General features: G+C 33.9%; 1 pseudogene; it reads right to left on the bottom strand.

Moving 5' to 3' along the window:
* Positions 1-14,170, bottom strand: part of LOC149572703 (polyadenylate-binding protein 2-like) — a 74,899-nt pseudogene extending 60,729 nt beyond the window's left edge.
* Between the last annotated feature and the right edge of the window lie 661 nt (positions 14,171-14,831).

Genomic DNA, 14,831 nt, shown 5'->3' with positions numbered 1-14,831 from the left:
TTATGAGAGATTGCATTGCATTATGTACATGGGTATCTAACACGGCCTAGTAGTCGGAACCCATTATGCATGTCATCCTAGATTTCATAAGCTTAAGTGCATTCCCCTAAGTTTCACTTAAGGAGGGGTGTTGGTGTAAATAAGTATTTACTATTTACACTTACTTAAGTTTACTTAGGTCAATACATTATTTTATTATTTCTTAGGTGAAACACTTAGGAATTTGTGTACTCTTATGAGTTTTCATGTTGACAACACTGGAGTAAGCAACTCTAATTCAACACATGGTGTCTACAACATTGTAGTTTGCATAATTAACTAAGTTGTCATGCAAAAAACATAGTTATTCACACTCCTATTTTAGCACATGGTGTCTACAACATAATTTTGCATGCTACACCTTTGTAGGCTTATCCTCTCATTATCACACTTACTCTTGTGCTTAATGGAGGATAATCCACTTCTGGTGGTCATGTGCTTGGTTGTAAGACTTATTAGTATGTTGATTCCTAGGCATTCTAGAAGCATTTGAGAGGCCTTTACATAAAAGCACTCCTAGTGTACTTTCACGCATTGAATGAATTGAATGGAATACATATCAATATTCTGATCATACTCTTTTGGTCTACTGTTGTGCTTGTGCTTGAGTTCCTTGATCTTGGGTGAATTTTTTCCTAAGGAAAATTCTTACAAATATCAATCATCATGATGTTATCATTTTTTTGTTCAGCAATATCTTCAACTGATAACGTTCCAGTGGGACTCTTGTATTCAGTATCAAGATACTTGCATCCTGAGTCGCTAATGGTAGCCAATTATAACCTCATAAGTCTTTTCCATGTTGCAAAATTGTCTCTATTTAGCTTGGGAATCTCTCTTTTGTAAGACATCCTGATCTTTAGCTTAGGTCCTTGAATCCTTCTTTGCAAGCACCAAAAGCTATGATACTAATTATTGAAAATATAAGAGGAGTAACTAAGAGAGGAGGAGTGAATCAGTTACTGCTAAAATAAATCCTAGATCCCTTAGATGTCAACAAAAATGCAAACTGAAAACTAAATATTGTTGATGCTCGGTAAACACACAAAAATGTTGTAACTCGGTAAATGCTTAACATATAAACTTTAGATGTTATCTGTGATTACCATTACTTTAACTTAGTTGTAAACACAAAAAAAAAATAGCATGAACACATTTGACACTAGGATTTAACGTGGAAACACAATTTGGGAAAAACCACCAATTGCAACTAATTACTATTTTCACTCTTCTATAGTGAGCCCTATTAGGAGAAAACCCTGTTAAAGGTTACAAAACACATTGTTGGGTGTGAACCTATTAGAAGATTTAATCACCCTGTTAGGAGTGGCCTTGTTAGAGGTCTTTAGACAATTCAATAGAACTGCCACCTTGTTAGAGGATTTACAAATAACTATTGAGCCAACTCTGTTAAGAGATTTACATCATTGCTACAATGGCTAGAGAGTAGCAATGAGATGACCTAATTTGAATGCAACTAAATTTTTTATTACAAATATTTGTTTTGGCTTGTACTTGTTCCTTCCTAATTGAATATAGCTTTTCTACTCCACAAGGATATTCTACTTATCCTTCAAATTTTCTTCCTCTTTTCATCACTAAATCTTCAATAACATCTTCATACTTTTACATTCACTTACTTTTTGAAATTCCAAACTTGACCTTGTACTTATATCTTCCACTTTGTCAAGTTAGCTCATATACAACTTAGAATAATTAATATTCATCACCTTAATCAGATGGAATCAATAAATAAATCAACTGAGCTTAATATGCCAAAATAAGAAAATCATTCGTTAGTCGACCCAACTTGATAGAAACTAACTTAAAAATAATTTCCTTTATTAACCAGTAGAAGCTTGGTTAACACTACTAACTCACAAAAATCCTTTCACAATAAAGTGAGCTTAGTTAGCACTAGTTCCATCCAACTTTCCTTCATTAAACGAGTGATCTCGATAGACACTACCTTCTAAACTAAGCAATCACAAGAACACTCAGTAGACACAAAAAATTGCCTGAGCTTGACATATACTGACTAATAATGATATGACATTTTTGTAACATCAAAGACAATACACAATTAATCACCAATAAATGCAATGGATAAAAAAAGAAAGGAAATGATTAAATAATTGGAAGGATTTGGTGAGGCACCCCTACAAATCACAGAAGGGAAAGGGGAAGACCAAGAGAATGATGATGAAGAAGATAATAGTTATTGATCCTAAGGTCAAGAGGAATTTGAAGGAAGTAGTTACTTCACCCTCCTTAGTACAAAGAAGAGTCATCAGACAAGGATCAAAGGCAACATCCCTTGTCATTGTCGACCCAAAGAAAGGAACTATGAAGATCACCAAGCCAGTTAAGGGAAAGTCTCCTAAGAAAAGGAAACTAGAGACTAAAGAGACTAAGAAAGGTCAAAAGAAAAGACCATGGAGGAAGCTAATTGTAAAGTCTAATGATGAAGAGGATGACAAAGGAGAAAGAATAGAATCTTATGATTTGAGAAAATTTTAGATTGTTCCCAGGCAAGATCCTAAGGATATAGAAAAGTTATGTAATGATGTTCGAAGTTTAGTATGCCTTTCTATTTTTAAACATGTAAAATATAATTCTTTAGATAAAGGAGATAAAGAAAAAGTAGAACAAGCAATTTTGGATATGATGGTAAATTTCAAGTATACTCCCATTAAGTTAATTAAAGCACTACCAGAGGAGTTGTATAATAAAATGAATTGTAAATGGAAATGGGCATTATCTATTGAGATACAAATAAGGGAAACAACTCTAGCCCAAATGATGTTAGATTTAGGGAAGACTCATATGTCTATAGCCCCAAGAGATTATGCAAAGAAATTTATGCCCAAGACAAGGGCTTACAAAATTCTGAAAAATAGAATTGAGGAAGTGGTACAAGAAAGCAAGTTGGTGTGGAAGAAAGCATTTGGATTGTTGGTACCAACTGTAGAGGAAGAAAAAAAGACAAGAAAACAAAATTGGATAATAAAGAGGATTTGTAAGTGATATTGAATAGTCTATAGATATTGTAGAGAAGATGGCTCAGGATAAGGAAAATAGACAAAGACAATCACCATTGAGGACAAAACTCTTGATGTACCTCTAGTGTCAACTAAGCTAGAAAAGATAGTGTATGCTGAGTTGGAACAAGGAGACTAAGCTCCAAAATCTATCATAGATGCTTTTATTGATACATCCATTCTAATATTAGTTCAAATCAAGGAATATCCTAAGATTGAAGAGCAAGGAATAGAGCAACAGGTAACTGTATCCATTACTGAAGTATGTATTGTTACTTTTGACTCGAATTACTACTTGAAATGAATGAAAAAAAAGACTTCGGTCATAGATGTTGAGGAAAAAAGTGCATTGACAATTGATGAGAAGAAAGGTGAAGAGCCTACTAAGGTTAATCAAACCATAGAGGGTCAAACTAATGAGTAGAATGCACAAGTAGACAATTATACTATTGGAGAGATACAAGCACCAATCTTGGAACCTCTTATAGAGGGAAATAAGGAGACAAAGGAAACAAATGATGCACTGACTAAGGTAAAGGGTCAAAAGCAGGATGAACCAAAAATAGGACTGAGTGTAGAACTCTCTATATAATCTAAGGCTAAGGAAAGTGGTACACCTAAATAGTAGGTGATTTCAACTCAAAAAAAGTTAGTCTCAGCTAGCATGGATGCTAGTGGAGAAAAAGAGCCACAAAACCAAGTGTTGATGCTTCATCGCACTCACTTTAGGTAGCAAAACTGAGCAGTAGCACACCAAAGAAGAAATTGCTAACAGAAAGAAAGGTCACCTAAAAAGGCAGTAACCTTAGATGAAGTCATTTTCATACTCAAATTTGACACTAATAATCTGATATTTGAAAACATGAAAATTTTGCAAGATTTGTTGGCAAGACAAATCAAACAAGAAGAAATGATGAGAGAGCTACAACAAAAGAAAGTGCTACAGGAGATTAAGGACATTTTCCTTGAAGAATTTGATGTTGAAAACCTTAGTGGGAATGCTCCTACCATAGCTCAATTGGTTCATATTGTAGAGAAGATAAATAATGATGATATAAATGCTAATAAAAAGATGATAGAGTGGAGTTCCAAAACATTTGAGAAGAAAGTCATTGAAAATGTCTCTAATCAAATTATAATAAGGCAAGTACATCTATCAAATCTAATCAATACTATAGAAGATTTTATAAAGAACATTCTTCTTTGTACAAAAAGTTGTGTGATGTTGAATTCTTTACAAAGGAGAACCAAGATTTTATTAATATACAATTTATAGATTTGAGAGCATCAATGCATTCTTTGAACATGTACCCAAGTTCTAGTTTAAATTATTTCAATAAATTAACTTTTCCCCAAGGGAGATTAGACAACCTAGTGGTTAATGATGGCAAAATAAGGGTTGAGCTCATCTCTATTCAAACAATGGTGTTGCCTTATTTAGAGGTTATGTAGAGAGAGCTTATAATTGCCAAGGAGGTAGTACAATGAGATCCAAATCTCTCAATAGCTAAAAGTTTAATTGATCAAGTTGTCATGCTAGAGATCAAGATTCAATTACTAGAATCAATCAAAAATGGTTGGGATCATGCACTATCCATGACACTCTACCTACACAAAACATTATTGGAAAATTATGGTTTGACCCCTACACCCTAGTACCCACAAGTGACAAAAACAAGGGGGAAATATATATGTATGAGAGAAATATGTCATGAAGGGAATATGAATTACAGAAAGATATAGGTATTATTCTTTGAATATTTTTGTAGATAGGGTATGTCAAAGTCATGTATATATATGTTGTGCATATTGAAGTCTTTATGAAGACCAAGTCATAGTCTAAGGGGGAGTACTATTTTTCAATCTTCAAATTTAATGTTGAATCATGACAAAGTGTTTTTGCCACTAATGTCAAAGGGGGAGATTGTTGATCCCTATAGTTTTTTTCCTTTTAGTGTCAAACACTTAGTCATTTAGTTGGAAAATTTGGATGGTCATCATTGTGATCGATCCAGCCATTGAAGGTCGAGAAATGCATTTAGAATTGTTCATATTTCATTCAAGGCTGAGTAATTGTTATTGCCAAGAAATTCTAGGGACATCAAGTGCTCCTATACATGTTGAGTAAAAGATAAGTCAATTAGTGTCAAGCAACACAAAGCTAGTTCATACCAAGTTATCTAGTGAGCATCAAGCATTCCAAAGCTAAGGAATAGCATGAAGATTAGTCATGTTCGAGCCTCAAAGTATTCATGTGTTAAGCGAACCATTTTTAACATATTTGTTTGGAATTGCACAAATACTGAGATAAATAGTTTTTGGCTGACTTATTACATGTTTTAATGATCAAGGAGTAATTTAGGGAATTGATTACACATTTTGAGATGGATCATTAATCTTTATGCATGTTGTTTAACTAATCAGAAAAATGGAAGGTTTAAGCAAAAAAAAAAAGAGAAATTTGGATCATTGATCTCGCTCTAGAACCTTCTCCAGTTGATTATATAAGGAGGATCCAAAACCTATTTTCAAGTAGTGAAATGGTGAGTGTGCTTTCATGTGAAAGTTTGGGATGCCTAAGCCAAGTTTGAAGGTGAAACAAGGTAGAGTGACCAAGTAGAGAAGTGAAGATAAGAACAAAGTTACATGATATCAAAGAAGGATTAGACGGTGGAAAGAGGAGATCCGTAATCAAGCATTATAGTGCTAATCAAAGGATTAGGTACTTATACATCTTTTAGTAGAGTGAATTAGGGTAAATATTTTAACAAAGTGGTCATAATAGGCTTATGTAAATCTCTTAACATAGTGCTTAATTTTTTGTAAGTTTTAAATCCTTTAATCATGGTAGACTATATAAGTCTTGTAGCTCTTAACAGGGAAGACCCCTCATAGGGTAGATCAGGTGTGATCAAAATTGGAGGCCTAATAGGAAATCTTTATTGTTTCAGTAGTGAAGATGTGTGGGTGTCATCCCCACCCCATTTTTACCTTCACCTTGGATGGCTTCTAGGTTACCAAATATTTGTGTTATGTATTGATCATTTACTTTCATGTGTATGGTTGTGAATAGTAGATTAGATATAATACATCATTAAAGTATATGTTTATGTGATTTATGATATTATTGAGATAAGGGTTAGTGGTGAAAGATATCAGTTTAATAATTATTTTAAAAGATAAAAGTTTTATAGATATTGATTCACACCCCCCCCCCCCCTCCCCCCGCGTATCTTGCTTTACCAATAGAATTCCAATAGACAATTCATAGCATTATTTTGGAAGATAATGTTTGGTGTCCTTTGTTTGAGAATAGAGGTTGGTTACATTATTTTCTAAGGTTCATGGCTTGGAATGATGAAGTTGCATTTCGTTTTATGAATACTTTGCACAATGGAGTAGTCATGGTAAAGGTGCTCAAGGTAGAATGCGGTGAAGCCATCATCACTAAAGTTACTAGGTTATCATAGGAAGGAGAATTTGGACCCGTGTTCAGCAAGAGCTCAATTTTCCTTACATTTAGATGGGTCATTCCAAATAGATAGAAAGCAAGGTATGACAAGGAAGTCTATGCAAGAACCCTATAATCAATGTGCCCTCTACATGATGAAGTATATTACTTGTGAAGGAATGCATCAATGACTACATGGGATTCATTTCAAACTTCTTAGCTTCCTATGACATGAAAAAAACTATTAAATCTTCTACATTTTCTATTTAGTTTGTTGAAGAAAAGAGCCACTTATATTCAAGGAGGTAAGCCCAATTCAGTATTAAATCAGTGTTTGATTAAATTCATAGTTGAAAGGGATTTAAATCAAAATTCTACTATGTCATGGGAGGATTTTATTTTAATGGATGAATACTTTCCTAAGATTGGAGGACCAAAGGGTTTAGGAATAGGGAGAAGGGTTTCCAGATCATATGGTACTATGAAAATTATTGAATGACCCATGCCCTCAAATGCTAAAAACCATAGTTTATCTAGTGAAAAGAAGAAGAAACTGGAAGAAAAATCACCATATGTTTCTACCAAAAAAAAAAAGGAAAGGAGAATTTTATTCTTAAAGAAAACCCTACAACCCCTCAACCTCAAACTGATGTTATAACTATGTTGAGTGGGATTCATCTGAGGAGATAGTAGAAGAAGATTTGGCTCAACCAAAAGACTCGGGGGATGCTAAGTATATATATGTCACCTCCTCACCTCCTACTAAGAGGAAGAAAATCCAAAAAGTCACTCCTATGGCTTCTGCTAGAGGAAAATCTCCAGGGAAGAAAAAGGTGTCTAAAATTTTGGTTGACAAACTTGTGAGAAGAAGTGGACATATAGATAAGAATTCTATTGTAGTAGATACTCTTGTTGGAAAAGCTAACCACATAGATACCCCTATAGCTGATGCAAAAATCCCTAAAATGGGAAAGGATTCTAAAAATGTTCCAATTTTCTTTTTGGTAAATGTCAGAGAGCTAAAGATGTTGTTCAAAGATGATTGTAGTGATGATAATTCAAATCAACATAATGTAAATGAATTCGATAATTAGCAAGAGGTACCCCCAAAAATTGATCCTAAAAATCTTAATGAGGATTATCATGTAGTCAATCAAAATATTGGTAATTGGATTATAGAATACAGATTTAACGAGGGATTGGAAACCTTGGTTCAAGCATCCCAACAGATAGAAACTAAAAATCCACCACAATAGTTAGTATGTGATAACCCTAAAAGAGCCTTGGTTACATGGAAAAAGAATTCAGATGATGAATTTCAATCAAATGTGCCTAAAGGATATTAATCACATGGAATTGATTGGATTGACATTAATAATCAAGGATCAATGCCTCCACCTAATTTCTCTACACCTTTGGCAGTATGACTATGTTTATATCAGCACTTTTTGATCGAGAAGGCTATGTGGTTGGAGGAGAAGAGGAAGTTACAACAAGTTATTAACAAATGATAAAGAGAATTGTTAGATCAAGAGGAAAATATTTCACTCCTTGAGGATAAGGTCACACAAATAACCACCTTAATACTTGAACTTATTTAGTGAAGACCTCTAGCATGGGTATATTCTCCATTTCTTAGGGATTAGATGTTAAATTACAAGATGACTAGAATTGTTCGAGAATGTAGTCTTTCTTTGACTACATATCATGAGTTTTACCATGCATTTTGACAATCTCTTGTAATAGTTAAGAATTTATGGTGTGAATTATACATGCACAATTTAGCTATTCTAGATGACATATATTGGAATCCCTTGATGTTTATTGGTGACATTCAATTGAGAGAATTTATGTCTTGGGCTCAAAATAAAATTACCTAAGAAAATCAAGATAGGCCATACATGGAAGAAAAAGAGATGATGTGCCATTATATCTTAGGCCTAAAGCACAAGATCCAAGGACTTATTACAATGATTTTTTGAAAGTGATAGTTAGTGATAAAGGGGTAGCACATATCAAACCTCTCTAGAAAGTTGCATATGTAGAATTTAAAGAATTTAAAAATAAAGAATTGAGAGAGGAAGAAATATTGATGAGGCTTCTCCGTGACTTGTAGGTTCGTGAACCTCATTACCCATAGAATAGTATGTAATGTTAGGGAAGACTATAGGTAGTTTCTAAATTCCACTCAAATTCCATCCTCCTTTACTCATGCATCCTCTCCTAGGTGTTAATGAAGATGTAAATGAGCATGATATGGTTGTTGAAGTTTAGATTTGGGAGAAGCTAAGAGATTCTAAAGGATACAACTACGATTAGTAGAAAGGAGGTATAGGAGCTAGCCTTGTAGTAGATTTTAGGATGAGAGCCAGGGTCATAAATTACATACTTATTGCAGGACCAAAAAGACACTTAGTTGGGGGGAATGATGAGACTAGGAAATGGTATATGTTTTATGAGTTATATAGTTATGTAGGGTCTTTTTCTTTTACAAGTTCAAATATTTTTTACTTTACCTTATGTAGAAACCTATAAAAATATATTTTTCTATGCTTGAAGACATTATATGGTTTTATGGATATAATGGTATAATAAGAACTTATATGTGATAACTAAAATCTTATGTGCATATTGATAGATAAAACATTGTCTTCCTTTAAGATTTTAATGGGTGGGTTCCTATAGCCAAGTACTATGTGAAAGAAATAGTCTATATGTGCATTTAATATTTTCTATGAGTTATCCAAATGAATCTGTGTTTTGATATATTGCATGTGTACTAATTTGTTGCAAGAATAAGTCAAATAAAAGCATAAGGAAGAGCACGAGCAAGTGAAGTAATGACAAGATCATGCAATTAATTTGTACCACTAAACAATTGAAGATCAAGTCAACACAACTAATAATTGATAACCACTTTCACAAATCTACATATTATGGTGCACTACATTTTCTAAAGACCTATTCAAATGAGAATGTGTTTTCACATTCATGTAATTTATTTATGATGATGTTGAATTCTTGATTATTGAGGATAGATTTAGGAAGTTAGTTTCTTTTAGATGTTATAAATAAAGTGTTAGAAATGTTTAGAATAACTAAGAGGGGGGAGGGTGAATCAGTTACTCAAGGTCCATAAGTACCATTTGAACAATTAAACATAAAACACTTATTGTTTTGTTATCATGTTGTTGCTCGGTCTACTATACTGATCAAATTATCATCTCAAACATAACATAATTTTTTGAATATAAACTTAAACAAATATAAAACATACAATTCATTCAACACAAGTTTGACACTAGGATTTTACGTGAAAACCCAATTTGGGAAAAACCACCAACAACGTGTCACCACTTTTTCACTCTTTCGAAGTGAGCTTTATTAGGATCCAACCCTATTAAAGGTTAACAATGCACTATTAAATGTGACCTGATTAGAGGATTTAATCACCCTATTAGGAGTGGACTTGTCAGAGGACTTTGATCATTCCAATTAGAATGTCACCTTGTTAAAGGATTTACATAGACTATTAAGTCCTTCAAATGACTGTTAGGTCAACCTCTATTAAAAGGATTTCAATACAAAATGTTTACAATGATTAGAAAGAAAATAGTAGGGTTTTGATCTTGTGATTACAACTCACTTTGCAAGTTCAGATTATTATTTGTTTCATGTGTTAATTCACTGATAAGCTCTCCATTGTCATCTTTGTTCTTGGTTTTCTTGAAAACCCTTCAAGAAATCAATCTTCTCCTTTTAACAAAACTTAAGCCTTCTGCTCAAATTTCACTTATCAATATCAATAACATCTACACAAGAAATTTCCTTTAGCTTTGTATTCACACTTGTGCATCTCTAATCGACCTTCTTCTATACATGCTTTACACACTCTTTCATCTGGATCTATACCCCTTTAAATAGGTATTTCTTTCATTGTCATTTTCCATTATCACTATAGATCTTAGGGTTTACGATCAGGTTCAACACGATTCATTGTATCTATCCACCTTCTTGATCATCCTCTAGAAAATTCTCTAGAATATTTCTATTAGGTTTTTACCTAATCCTTGCCTAGAATTTAATGATCCAACTCATTAATCTTATCTTCAACACAGTTTACATCTTCCAATAAATCAACCAAGTCGATTAGAAATTATGATTTCCTCAAATTCACTCTCAACAATGTTACTCGACAATCTCTAAATTCTTATACTCGGTCATCACTATGTTTTGACACTCGTCATCACTTAAGTACTCAATCATTGTAAAACTTTTGGCTTGACATCAACTATCTTGCTCAATTGATACTGATGCTTGGTCAACACTAGATTTTCTTGGCACTTACTATGGCTTGCTTGACATTAGCATCACTCGACATTCCTTAACCTTTTACTCTATTTCTTAGGTTAGCTTAACTTTCTTTATATAAATAAGCACCTTTTTTTTATCAAAGTCTAGCTAATCAAATGTCCATTGTAGCTTCCTTTTCATAACTCAACCTTTCCTCTAGGTGCTACTGTTATGAGCAATCTCTCAAATCCTCTTCATCAATCAAATAGATATGACATTTAGATTAGGTAGCAATATGTCTTATTAGTATATTTGACATCAATGAAAAAAAAATTGTTGCAATTTTAAATTTCCAACAATCTCCCTCTTTAGCATTGATGGTAACATCTCAATATTAGCAATAACTCAATATCTCAATCTATCTAACTTGGTTATCATAGAGTCCAAAATATTTCACTATCATGAGTGATCAATATCCTTAGTTTCATTCTAATTCTCTTTACAGAGTTTCTCCCTCTGAAATAATAGATCTCCCTCTTGGATACATCTCTCCCTCTATTTATATTCTCCATATCCTTGACTTTTGTATATCTCTCCTTCTTTGTATATTTCTTTTTATATTCTCCTTCTTTGTATATATTCTCCCTCTTTGTGTATCTCTCACTCTTTGACAACAATGCCAAAGACACTTAGCTTTCTTAGCTTCAATTTCTTCATACATCTAAATTACATAGATTTTGTATGTATGGATGGTTTCTATCATTTTTCTATGACTAATATGTTATGATGTACTTGAATATCTACCTTAGGCATTTCCTAAAGTAGAGTTGTGTTGCATCAATGTGTAAGATATTCTAATTAGCACATTTAATGCAATACACCTCATCTCTCTAAGTAGCTTTTTTTTAGGGGAATCACCCCTAATTTACCTCCAAGATATTCAAGAACATCTTTAGGTAAGGCTTTAGTAAATATGTCAGCAATGTGTTCTTTGGTGTGTACATATTCTAACATCACTTCTTTGTCTTGAACTAGTTCTCTCAAGTAGTGATACTTGATAGCAATGTATTTTGTCTTAGTGTGCATCACTAGATTCTTTAAAATGTTAATAGCACTTGTGTTTTCACAATAGATAACTATTGGATCTATAATTTCTTCTTTCATAACATTCAGTAATTGTTTTATCCACATAATGTTTGAACAGTTCATCATAGTTGCCACATACTCAACTTCTACTATTGATTGGAAAATACAATTATGTTTCTTGCTTGTCAATGACACAAATCTCTTTCCTATAAAGAATGTACCTCCACTAGCTCTTTTTCTATCATCAATATTTCCTACCCAATCTAACTCAATGAATACCTTCAATTCAAATCTACCAATTCTCTTGTAATACAATCCATAGTCTTCTATACCTTTCAAATATTTCATTATCCTTTTTATAGCTATCATGTGAATCTCCTTAGGATTTTTTGAAAATCTAACAACTATCCCAAGTGCTAATGTAATATCAAATTTGTTATGAACAACATATTGCAATTTTCCAATCATGGATCTATATAATGCATGGTTCACATCAGCAGATTCATCATTCTTAGATAGCTTATGTCATGTAGATGTAGGTGTGCTCACTAGCCTTGAATCTTCCATTCCAAAAGTCTTTAGTATCTCCTTAATGTATTTGGATTGTGTAATGAAAATACCAAACTTCATTTGACATACTTGTAATCCAACAAAGAATTTGATCTCACGAAACATAGACATTTCAAATTCCTTTTTCATTTCATCAACAAATGATTTGCACAATGCGTTTGTTCCTCCAAGTATAATGTCATCAAAAAATATTTCAGATAGTAGTACTTCATTGTTCTTACCATCCTTCATATATAGATTATTGTTATCATTTGTCCTTTCAAAACCAATCTTCACCAAATAATTATGTAGTCTTTCATACCGTGCTCTTGGGGTGCATTTCAATACATGAAGGGCTTTGTTTAGTTTACATACCATGTTCTTCTTATCTGAATCTAAAAATCCTTTAGCTTTTTCAATGTACACTTCTTCCTCAAGTATACCATTCAAAAATGTAGATTTAACATCCATTTGATGTACCTTGAAATTCTTGTAGACTAAATATGCAAGCAGAGTTCTGACTTCTTCAAGTCTTGCCCTAGGAGCAAAAGTTTCTCCATAATATTCCTTCTTCTTGAGCATATCCTTTGCATATCAGTCTTGCTTTATTTATTGTTTTTGATTAGATAAACAGGTTTAATAGGGATCCTGAAACCTGAGAGTTAATACAAAATAGGTTGAAAATAAGCGTTACAAGCCCAACCACAAAAGTAACAAGTCTAAAGGCTAATAATAAACACAAGGCCCAGCCAAATAAATAAAGGCCAAAGAAAAGGCCAAATAGAAAAGACAAGAGAAACAAAATAATCAAAATCTAGAATGAAAAGCCAACCAAAAAGGAAAAAGATAGGAACTAATCCTCGATCTTTCTTTCTAGCTCCTACATGACCTGGGCAGCCTATGCCATCTTGTTCTCCTTGGCCTCCTGTTGGTGAGTCTTGTGTTCTTCCTGGTCCAAAGTAGAAAAAATGATACTAATGGTATTATCTTCATTAGATCTAGCTTTACCCCTATCTTTTCCCTCTACATTCCCCTGCATGCCTCTATCTTTAAGCCAAGCAGTTAAAGATAGAATGTTGTTATTGATCAAGTTGAGCAGTGAGATCATCTGGCTCGACGGATTGTGATTATAATTTTCCAGATTGTGGATCCTCCTTTCTGCCAGGCTATGCCTATCATCATATTCTATCCCTTTCTCTAGGCCCTTAAGATTCTTGGCTCCTTCCATTCGAACCACCTTCTCCTTAACCTCCTCTAGCTCATGAAAAAACCACTTGATTGACCTATAATTGTCAATCATGTTGTTGCAGGCATTGTTCAAGAGGTTCATCCCAAATTTTTTGGCATTATTAGAGATAGCCACAATCATAGGGTTAATGAGCTCTTCAAAGTGTGATTCTTCCTAATTTTCCACTAGGATCTGGGGGTTCATCACTTCCCTGAAAATACCCATTTTTGAGGTCCTCACATTAAAATTTCTCCAGGCTTTCCTCCTATCTTTGGCCAACACCTCCCCATTCTTAGCTCCAAAATTATCCTAAATCTGCTCCTCTAGGTGGGCTTGGGGATGGATAGGGGAGAGAGGGAGCAGGGAAGAGTCTAGGTCCTACTTCAACTTCTCATCCTCCATGCCAACCCTCTTGCGTTTCTTCCCACCCTGGGAATCCTTTTTTTCCTCCTGCCTCTCCTTTTCCTCATCTTTAGACTCCATAGCCTCCTCTTCATCATAGGTGTCCTACTCCTCCTTCTGAAGCTTCTTTTGACCATGATCTCTAGGGCTTTTTCTTCTAGGGATAATGGGGGAGGGTGACTTCTTAACATTAGATGTAGCTTTTTTACCAGAGAAGGTAAGCCCTCCTTCCTCAGAACTAGTGCTTTGTATATCATCTGAGTCAGAGGAGAAGCTAGAGCTTTCGATTTCCTCATTCCCAACTTGCGAAGGGATGTTACTAATCGTCTGAGCCTTGAAGTGCTCATAGATGAGTAGTAATAGCCCCTCATGCAGAGCAGGGTTAGCAGAGGGTTTCTTTTTGAAACTTGAAACTGCCTTGCTCATAGAGTTCAACAAATAGAAAGGGAAAGAAACTTTGCTATCATGCCAAAAATGATTCAAAAGAACGAAATAGTGGGTGTGAACATGATCAAACCTAGGGTCAAGAGTAATGTACTCAATGACAACATGCAAAACATACCTCCAAATCTTCATTATAGACTCTGAATCATAAAACATATCACTCTTTTCAAGGCATTTAGCTCCTTGGCATTTTTGGCAAAGTCCTTCGCTACACTGGTCGAAAGCTTTTTATCCCTAAAGAACTTAAAGCCCACCATCAAAATCTTAGTAATAGCTGAAATCACCTCCTCCATTATCA

This window comes from Cupressus sempervirens, chromosome 2, assembly GCF_028749045.1.
Source record: "Cupressus sempervirens isolate cs-2001-9-10 chromosome 2, ASM2874904v1, whole genome shotgun sequence".
Lineage (NCBI taxonomy): Eukaryota > Viridiplantae > Streptophyta > Pinopsida > Cupressales > Cupressaceae > Cupressus > Cupressus sempervirens.
The sequence above is the reverse complement of the archived record's forward strand: the minus strand, read 5'-3'. Positions and strand labels throughout refer to the sequence as shown.